The sequence below is a fragment of the Ahaetulla prasina genome, chromosome 9, assembly GCF_028640845.1.
Source record: "Ahaetulla prasina isolate Xishuangbanna chromosome 9, ASM2864084v1, whole genome shotgun sequence".
Lineage (NCBI taxonomy): Eukaryota > Metazoa > Chordata > Lepidosauria > Squamata > Colubridae > Ahaetulla > Ahaetulla prasina.
In genome coordinates, this window is record NC_080547.1 from 23,047,065 (window position 1) to 23,057,915 (window position 10,851).

Genomic DNA, 10,851 nt, shown 5'->3' on the forward strand with positions numbered 1-10,851 from the left:
CGCTGATCTAAGCGGTTAGGTAGGATTTGAGTATCTAATAAAAGTCTAACATTAGAGAAACAAAAGCAGCATTTTGCTTTTATTACTCCAATAACGACTTCCTGATGATAGCACAAATATCCTATTGAAGGTTTAATGGCACCTTTCATGTCAGGGATATTTATTTTTGTAATATTGTACTTTGGGATTTATGTCTCTAAGCCAGATGATACAGCAGAAGATATCCCAAAGTTGTTGTTTTCCTAAAGGCAAATGGAATTTCTTCTGAGTTTTTTTTTTGTGGGGGGGGAAATGTTTCACTTCTCATCGAAGAAGCTTCTTCAGTTCTGGATGATTGAGAATCTCCATAGATAGCAGATAATGGGCTTTTCTTCTTGACTATATAAAAATTTAGGCTGGGGGAAAGATTTCATATTTTAATATTTCTGCGTGAGGGAAGGAACCCACTCCACACAGAGAAAAAGAAGATGTTAAATAAGTTTGGAGCAGCAGTTAGCTCTAAGAACAGAAAGTTAAATAAAATTATGCTCAGATGCTACTTCTGAGGTCAAGTAAGAGCTTTATTTCCCCAGATGACACACTTCCGAAACTCAGTGCCTTATCCGATGTGTTAGACTACAGCTCCCAGCACCTACCAGCCAAACTCACATCACACACCCAAACACAGAAAGTATCCACTCTCAATCTCAAACTTTGTGAAGTTTCATCTGCAATTGTAATTTCTTGGAATACTTTTCACGCTCCTCTCTACCTTCATACCTTTTCGTTTCTTTTGCAGCAAATGCTATCTGGTGTTTCCACTGTCTCAGGCCACTTCCAAAGGGGAATTGCTCTCCGGCAAATGAATTATGCTGGGCAGGAGAAGAAGCAGGTTGCTACACACTGAAACTCTACCTTTGTAAGTGTGCAATATTAAATCTGTGGGTTAGATTTTTCTTCCCCCTCACTCAAACTCGAGATTTTCTGCAGTTTTTTGCTGATAAATTTACTTTGGGGCAAGACAACATGATAAGGAGACTGGATCAATGTTACGAAGGTCTTATTATTCAGAGAGAGGATGGTGAATTCAGTTTCCTGAATTAGCATAACATTAGCATGATTTATTATTTATCTTTAAAGGTATTTATTTATTAGGAGTGGTGCGGTGGCCTAGAGGTGGAGCTGTCACCTCACAATCAGGAGGCTGTGAGTTCAATGCTAGGTAGAGGCAGATATTTCTTTCTCTGGGCACACTGCTGAACAAAAGTCCGCCTTGGCAACAGGAAGGGCATCTGGCCACTCTGCTAGCTCCATTCAATTGCCGACCTCCACAAGGGATTAAGAGGTCGTTAAATGAATGATGAAGATGAAAGGTATTTCTTTATTAAATTTATGTGTTACCCATCTCACTATCCCAAGTGTCTCTGGATCAAGACAAAAATTAATAAAGCTTTTTTAAAAGATTAGAAACCTTCCTTGGACTTTTTATTAAAAGAAGAGAAAACTGAGTTGATGATACATGAATTTGGGGATTAAAAAGATCAAAGAAAAAGGGGAAAGAGTAAGGGGATACTTACTGAGCAGAAAGAATGGTGGAAATCACAATCCTATGTTTTCTTTTTTAATTTCATTTCCTTATTTTCTATTACTCTTTGTTTTCTTTCTCGTCCATTCATTCCTTATAAACTTCTATTGTATTGAAAAATTCTAAAAAAAAATTTTTTTTTTAAAAAGGAAAGAAACATGGAACCAGAGATTTGCTATTTATGCCCAACATAATTGGGTCACCTTGATTTCAGACTCTGGGGTAACAAAAAAGATTTCCAGCTAATATCATAGAGAGGGACCAGATACTTCGAATTATGACCTGTAAAGTTCTTTTTTCCCCCCTTCTTTTTTCAGCAAAAACTTTGATCAGTTCTGAAGCTGGATGCATGCAAGAATGTCACAGTGACAGAACCTACAGTCGTAAGATTTGGCATGAGATTATTTGCTGCTTCACAGATTATTGCAATCCTTAAATCAGAAAGTGAAATCAAAAGGGTTTAGAGCAAGAGAAGCTCAGCAAGATATTTACATGGACAATAGTGTGTTTCTTCTGCTCTTGCATTTTGCAGAACTTTGGCTTGCAAAAAGCTGGATGATCACCAGATGGGACCAATGAAAACTCCAACGTTTTCTTACCATCAGCTGATAGTTTGCATTTTTGTAAACCAAATATGGTATGCTTACTATTGTCAAGCTCAGTCACAATGAAAAACTACTTCCTTACAGTTTAATAAAATAATGGGATTTTCCGGGGAGAACCTAAGGAAACTGGCTGGGTGTTCTTCCTGAAACAAATTGCAACTTCATGAATTGATCACATAGATCCTTTTACAAGAACATATTACAGAAATATGATTTATTGAAGAAATATATAAGTGATGAAAATTTGAGTTCGAGAAGATGGACTGTAATTTGAGAAATGGACTTATGAAATTTGAAGGAATATACAAGTGGAAAAAATTTGAATTTGAGAAGATGGATTAATTTTAAAAATGGACTGTAAAAAGAAGTAATATGTGAAGTTGGTACTGCTTCTTTTCTTTTTTCCTTTTTATTATTCTTTTCTATCTCTTTATTTTTATTGTGAGGGGATTTAAAGTTTTAAATTTTTAAAGGTGGGAGGTTATGTATATTTTGTATACTTTAGCTTGTGATTGTTGGTCATAATACCCGGTATTTGCTCTGGGAAGTCCGGGGGGGGGAGGGGGAGGAGGGGGGGAAAGGGGGGGGAAATGATACATGGATTGATTATTAATGTACAGTAATGTTTGAAGATATGAAATTAAAATTTAAAGAGGTTCCTGACGGAGCTTGGGCCGCTTCCTGAGGATCTTACCCACGGCACGACTGAAGAACTGGTTGCGGCGTGGGAACGGGCCGCGGCTGGGGCTTTGGACCGTGTCGCGCCTTTGCGCCTCTGACCCAGCGAGATCTCAATTGGCTCCTGGTTTTCCGAGGAGCTGAGAGAGATGAAACGCCGGAGAAGACGCCTGGAGAGTATTTGGAGGTCTAGCCATTCCGAGGCTGATCGACACTAGTGAGGTCCTTTACTAGGACCTACCTAGTGGCAATGAGGGAGGCGGTTGCCCACGTTTCCACCCTCATTGCATCGGCAGATAACCGCCCGGCCGCCCTGTTTTGGGTGACCCGTTCCCTCCTCCATCAAGAGGGACGGGATGACCCCTTACAGGGACGAGCTGAGGAGTTTAACGGTTATCTATACGATAAAATCGTTCAGCTTCGGGATAGTTTGGACCAAGATTGCGATGATCCAGCTGGGACGACAGAGACTCGTCTTGTTGAGGTTATTTGGGATGAGTTCGATTCTGTGGCTCCCGAGGACATGGACAGGTTGCTGGGGAGGTTACATGCAACTACATGTTTACTGGACCCGTGCCCTTCCTGGTTAGTGCTGGCTGCTCAGGAAGTGACACGAGGCTGGCTCCAGGGGATTATAAATGCTTCTTTGATGGAAGGGGTTTTCCCCGCCGCCTTGAAGGAGGCGGTGGTGAGACCTCTCCTCAAGAAGCCTTCCCTGGACCCAGCTATTTTGGGTAATTATCGTCCAGTCTCCAACCTTCGCTTTGTGGCGAAGGTTGTAGAGAGTGTGGTTGCATGGCAGCTCCCCCGGCACCTGGAGGAAACTGTCTATCTGGACCCGTTCCAGTCCGGCTTCCGACCCGGTTATAGCACGGAGACGGCTTTGGTCGCGTTGGTGGATGACCTCTGGAGGGCCAGGGACAGGGGTTGCTCCTCTGCCTTGGTCCTATTAGATCTCTCAGTGGCTTTCGATACCATCGACCATGGTATCCTGCTGCGCCGGTTGGAGGGATTGGGAGTGGGGGGCACCGTTTATCGGTGGTTCTCCTCCTATCTCTCTGACCGGTCACAGACGGTGTTGACAGGGAGGCAGTGGTCGTCCTCGAGGCGCCTCACTTGTGGGGTGCCTCAGGGGTCGATTCTCTCGCCTACCCTGTTCAACATCTATATGAAACCGCTGGGTGAGGTCATCAGTGGGTTCGGGGTGAGTTATCATCTGTACGCTGATGATACTCAGCTGTACTTCTCCACCCGGACCACCCCAACGAAGCGGTCAAGTGCTGTCCCGTGCCTGGAAGCTGTACGGGTCTGGATGGGGAGAAACAGACTCAAGCTCAATCCTCCAAGACGGAGTGGCTGTGGATGCGGCATCCCGGTACAGTCAGCTGCATCCGCAGCTGACTGTTGGGGCGAGTTAGTGGCCCCAAAGGAGGTGGTTCGCAACTTGGGCGCCTCCTGGATGGACGGCTGTCTTTGATGAACACCTGGCGGCTGTCGCCAGGAGGGCCTTTACCAGGTTCGCCTGGTTCGCCAGTTGCGCCCCTTCCTTGACCGGGATGCCTTATGCACGGTCACCACGCCTGGTTACGCCTAGGCTGGATTATTGCAATGCTCTCTACATGGGGCTGCCCTTGAGGTGCACCCGGAGGCTGCAGTTAGTCCAGAATGCGGCTGCGTGAGTAGTAACGGGAGCCGCTCGTGGCTCCCACGTGACATCGCTGCTCCGTAGCTTGCACTGGCTTCCTGTGGTCTTTCGGGTGCGCTTCAAGATTTTGGTAACTATCTTTAAAGCGCTCCATGGCTTAGGACCCGGGTACTTACGAGACCGCCTGCTGTTACCCTTTGCCTGCTACGAAGAGGCATAGCATCCCTCACTGGTTTTATATCCTGTGGGGTGTGGCTCCATGACTCAGCACTTCCTAGGCCTGCCCCACCCCTGGGGAAGAGTCAGGGGACGGAGGCCTCATTATCTCCTCCACCTGGCCTGTTTCTGGCTCCTGGAGCTGAGCCAGGGAAGCCGGTGCTCCCAAGGTAAGTCCTGATGGCCCTTCCCCCTCACTTTCCAAGTCATTTTCTGACAGGGGGCCCAGCTCTGGGCGCAGACACAACACCAAGTGGTAACTGGGAAATGGCATTTGAGAAACTCAACGGCTTTTTTCTGCTGAACCAGTTTTAAAACACCCAGACCCAGAGAAACCGTTTGAAATCCAAGCAGATGCAAGTGATGTGGCAATAGGGGCAATCCTTTTGCAAACAAATGAGCAGGGACAGCTGCAACCCTGCACCAACATGTCCAAAAAACTAACAGAAAGTGAGCAAAGTTTCCCTATCTGGGAAAAGGAAGCCTATGCAGTTTGCTGGACACCCATCACGTGGAGACAATTCTTAAAGGGAAGTAAGATCCCTTTTGAACTCTGGACTGATCATGAAAAAGCTCTAAAAACCCCAAGGAAACTCTCCCCAAAACAAGTCAGGTGGGCTCAATATTTCAAACGGTTTGACTTTACCCTTAAGTATCGACCTGGGATGGGGTGGGAGAGAAACTTCTTAGCAGATGCCCTATCAAGGAATCTGCAATACAGCAGCACAAAGCCTGAGGTAATCAGACCACTCCTTCAAGATAAAGTAGCAACCACAGAAACCTCTGCTCATCAAAGACGATTTAGCATGGGTGGGAGGAAAGTTATATGTGCCAGCCAGCCAAAGATTGGACTTATGAAACGCTACCACGACTCTAAACTGTCACTTTGGATTTGTCAAAACATTGCACCTCATCAAAAGACAATTCTGATGGCCATCACTGAAAAAGGGCATCGAAAACTATGTGGCTATTTTTCCTATTTGCGCTGCAGCAAAGAGACAGCAAGGGAAAACCTCAGGACTGTTACAAATGATAGCTGAACCTTCAGCATCCTGGAGAGAGATCTCTATGGATTTTATAGTAGAATTGCCAGAGAGCACAGGGAACACTTTTATTTGGGTCATAACAGACCTATTTTATAAACAAGCTCATTTCATTCCTTGTCAAAAGATCCCAACAGCCAAAGCCTTAGCAAAATCATTCCTGATACACATTTATCGTTTGCATGGAGCTCCACAGAAAATCATTTCTGATGGAGGGGGGAGGTCCAATTCACATCAAAATTTTGCAAGGCATTCCTAACACTACTTGGCACCGCCCAAGACTTAAGCTCCTCCCATCATCTGATGACCAATGGGGGCTGTGAAAAAAACGAACGGGGTGTTAGAGCAATATTTAAGGTGTTTTCTTAATTATCAACAAGATAACTGGATTATCATAATATAACATAATAACAGAGTTGGACCTTAGAGGTCTTCTAGTCCAACCCCCTGCCCAGGCAGGAAACCTTACACCATTTTAGACAAATGGCTATCCAACATTTTCTTAAAAATTTCCAGTGTTGGAGCATTCACAACTTCTGCAGGCAAGTCATTCCACTTATTGATTGTTCTAACTGTCAGGAAATTTCTCCTTAGTTCTAAGTTGCTTCTCTCCTTGATTAGTTTCCACACATTGCTGCTTGTCCTGCCTTCAGGTGCTTTGGAGAATAGCTTGACTCCCTCTTCTTTGTGGCAGACCCTGAGATATTGAAACACTGCTATCATGTCTCCCCTAGTCCTTCTTTTCATTAAACTAGACATACCGAGTTCCTGCAACCGTTCTTCATATGTTTTAGCCTCCAGTCCCCTAATTATCTTTGTTGCTCTTCTCTGCACTCTTTCTAGAGTCTCAATATATTTTTTACATCGTGGCGACCAAAACTGAATGCAGTGTTCCACGTGTGGCCTTACTAAGGCATTATAAAGTGGCACTAACACTTCACATGATCTTGATTCTATCCCTCTGTTTATGCAGCCCAGAATTGTGTTGGCTTTTTTGGCAGCTGCTGCACACTGCTGGCTCATATCTAAATGGTTGTCCACTAGGACTCCAAGATCCCTCTCACAGTTGCTACTATTGAGCAAGGTACCACATATACGGTACCTGTGCATTTTGAACTATTACTTTTTGCAGAGGTGGCATTCAACAACTGCATAGATTCTAGTACAGGCTACACCCCTTTTAAAGTAGCCACAGACCAGGATTTCACTCCCATGCCAGAACTACTGATGGAAACACTCACCATCTCTTCCCTGAAGGAATGGATGGAAACCCTACAAAACACTTGGCCTATAGTCAAATTAGCACTGGAGAAGATGCTAGAGAAACATTTAAACGCCAAGCAGACAAGAAAAGAACACAACCAAAACCTTTCCAAATAGGTAACAGAGTATACTTATCCACAAAATTCTTGCAAATACTACAACCCTCAAAGAAATAAGGGCCAAAATTTGTGGGACCATTTCCAATCACTAGGATCATCAACCCAGTGACAGTAGAATTAGCACTCCCCAAACCACTCAGACAAATATACCCAGTCTTTCACATTAGCCTGCTTAAAAGAGAAGTCACATCCCCACTTAGACCTCAAACCTCTGCACCACCCATACACATAATAGTTGAGGGTGAGCAACATTTTGAAATCAAAGACATCCTTGATTCTAGAATCCATTGAGGAAAAACCTAATACCTAGTAGCATGGAAACACCTACGCCCTTCCCAAATGAGTGGATGGACATAAAACACATTATCATGCCCACACTCTTAAAGAAATTCCACACTCAATACCCACACAAACCTTGCTAAAATACTATAATGGCCCTCTTTCTTTATCTCTTACAGGTGGATCTGTCTTTTTTCTAAGGAGGGCAGCATGTCAGATCATTCAAATGGAGGGGAGCATGGGGATAAGCTGTTATTTTTATAACCTTTTTCCTGGTGTCTAAGCGCCCTGTGGATTGTTTCAGTTTGCTGAAAGTGGAAGAAGATCCTGGGAATGGCTCCTTATCTGTTTCTCAAGATGGCTGTTACCATAAACATCTCCACACCTGTGGATTGGCTAAACCCACATTGGGACGGGAGGGAGGGATTCTAAAGCCCTATTTCTAAGTGTATAGTTTGGGAGGGAATTTGAGAGTCTGCTTCGCCTCTCCTGCTATCACTTCTTCTCTATAAAAGGTTCCTTTTGAAATAGGTTCTTTTGTTTCAAGAGTCTATACGTTCTTGGGAAAGGAGAAGAGGCAGGGCCTGACACAATATGCTGACTCTGTAAACTGCTTAGAGAGGGCTATAAAGCACTATGAAGCAGTATATCAATCTAAGTGCTGTTTCTAATTGACCTCATGTAGGCGACAGAGACCAGCCAAAGGGCCAGATATGGTGCAGGAGCTGTAAAATAACCAGATTTGCCTTAGTCCATAGGGGACATTTATTGCAGCTTTCAATTGTTAATTTGAATGAAACAGATTTAAGAAGCTTCCCCCCCTCCCCACCAAAAAAAAAAATCCCGAGTAGCTCATCCAATACAAGCAAAGTAGCAAACTATGGAAAAATGTTGTATCAAAGGTGCTTGTTCAAGATGCGGGCAGAGTTTGTTTGTCCAGTTGCCTCTTGAAAAAGTGTCTTCGGGACAACCATGACCTGGATGACTGAGAGTCTCCATTAGACATATGGAAAATCCTGGCTTCTGCAGACTTCACCCTCCCAAATCACATTATGTCCCTCTATGTTAATAAATGTTGAGTTTTGTTTGTTTATTATTAAATTTGTTTGCCTCCCATTTTGCTGCAAGGTGACTCTCGCTGTTTCCCAATAACAGTGATTCTGGTTAGTAAAAATACCAAACCTTTTGCATCTGGGTGTTGATGTTATCATACCTCCCCAGAGCTACGTATTTAGAGTCAGCCCTGCCTACGTCGAGATACCACACTGTGTGCCTATCACAACGTACCCAAAGTGGGAGAATCTAAGAAGAAAACATGCAACCTTTGGCTCATCTAGTTCTAATCAAATCATTATGATCTTTCTGAGATCTTAATTGCTTTATTAGGACTTCACTGGAGATTCAATGTGGAAGTTGCTAAGTGGGAACAATTAGATGAGGTGGCAATGCATTTTCCCTTGCAGAACGTATGATGACTTGTCATTACCTGCACCAACTACAAGTCAGTCGTCAGGTAAGTTGAAGATCCCCCAAATCATTGTAGCTTCCCCAAAATCATGATAGCTTCTTTCCCCCCCATCCCATTCCATTGTGGTCTGATGTTATTACTATTATTATTTTCCATTCATTAAAGTCAGAGCTGTGATTGCTCTTGAACGCAAGCAACACCAAGGGATGATGAGCAGACTACTGAATTATGTGTTCTGCATGCTTTTCATCATATCCGCTGGTAAGTCTTTAAATGTCAACTGCTGTAGAAAAGGTGGAAATGGCAAAAATTTCTGCCTACTTGAAAGACTGTACACAAGAAAAATATATTTTGGAATGGAGGAAGTGGATTGATTATATTCAAAATAAGTATCAGATTAAAAAATATCAATTAGTTTTTGAGTGAAATTAGGAATTACTATGTATTAGTTTAAGAAAGAAGGGAATTGATAGTGTGATGGTGTGAAATGGAATATGTTTTATGTTATATTTTAGATTATGTTTGTTAGTTACTATACCCTGTATTCTGTTCTGGGAAGTCTCGGGGGGAGGGGGGAAATGGGGGGGAAGGGGAAGATTATAAATTGATTGGTTGCCATTGTACAGGAATAATGGTAGAATTAAACAAGTTGGAATGGTGTAATGTCGGGACTGCTCGGCAAACACTCCCGAAGGGAAAGGGTAAGGAAAGAGGAGTAAAGAAGGAAGAAAGTAGGTAGGCAGGTGGGTAGGGAGGAAAGAAGGGAGGGAGAAGAAAGGATAGGAGGAGGAGAAGAAGGAGAAGATAGAGGGTTAGAAAGGATGGTAGTGAGAAGTGGGAAAGAGGAGGGGAAGTAGGAAAGCGAGGAGAAGGTGGTGGGGGAAGTTTAAGAAGGATGAGAAGGGAAGAAAGGATTAAAGGGGGGAGTGGCAGTCGAGCAGCCCTGACTGAGTATAATTTGAGTATAGGACTGATTGTTGGATAAGTGATTGTATTGTACACTGGTCAAATTGTGGGAATTATTATGGAAAAATAAAAATTTTGCAAAAAGAAAAAGGTGGAGAAAATATTTCAGGTTTTGAAATATTATCAAAGCATTTTACAAATCAGTATAGGTAGGTATAGGACTTATGACCACAACTGAGCTCAGAACTTCTGTTGCTAAGTGAGACCGTTGTTAAGTGAGTTTTTGCTACATTTGATGGCCTTTCTTGCCTCAGCTGTTAAGTGAATCACTGCAGTTGATAAATTAGTAACCTGGTTGTTAAATGAATCTGGCTTCCCCATCGACTTTGCTTGTCAGAAGGTTGCAAAAGAGGATCACATGACCCTGGGACATTGCAACCCTCATAATTTTTTTTTTATTATTATTAAACTTTATTAAACTTTTTTACATTAAAAGCATAAAAAAAAGGGAAAAAAAGGCTTATATCATTTAACAGCTTATTTGTGGTGTTTTTCATCTAATAATAATCCATGCAATAATGACAAACATTAAATTATACATATTTGTGTTCTTATTTTATCTATTGATTATGTTTAGTAACTAAATATTCCTATCTCCTTTCCATCCATCCATACCACCGTTCCCATATACCATAAAATACTGATGTCTCCTTATCCTTCAGACTCAAAGTTAGTTTGTCCATTTCTGCGCAATTCATAATCTTTTGTACAATAAGTCTCTCTGTGGGCACACATGGCTGTTTCCAACATTGAGCAAAGGCCATCCTAGCAGCAGTTAATATATGTAGTATTAAATATTTTATACTCTTCACGTATTTTTTTTTAAAGATCCCCAATAAAAATAAAAAAAGTTCAGGTTCTAGATCCAATTGTTCATTTGTGATTTCTTGTAGCCACTTTTTAATTTTTAACCAATATTTACGTGCTTCGGGGCAAGACCACCACATATGGTAATATGTTCCCTCTTTATTTTTACATTTCCAGCATATTTGCATTTATATCCCG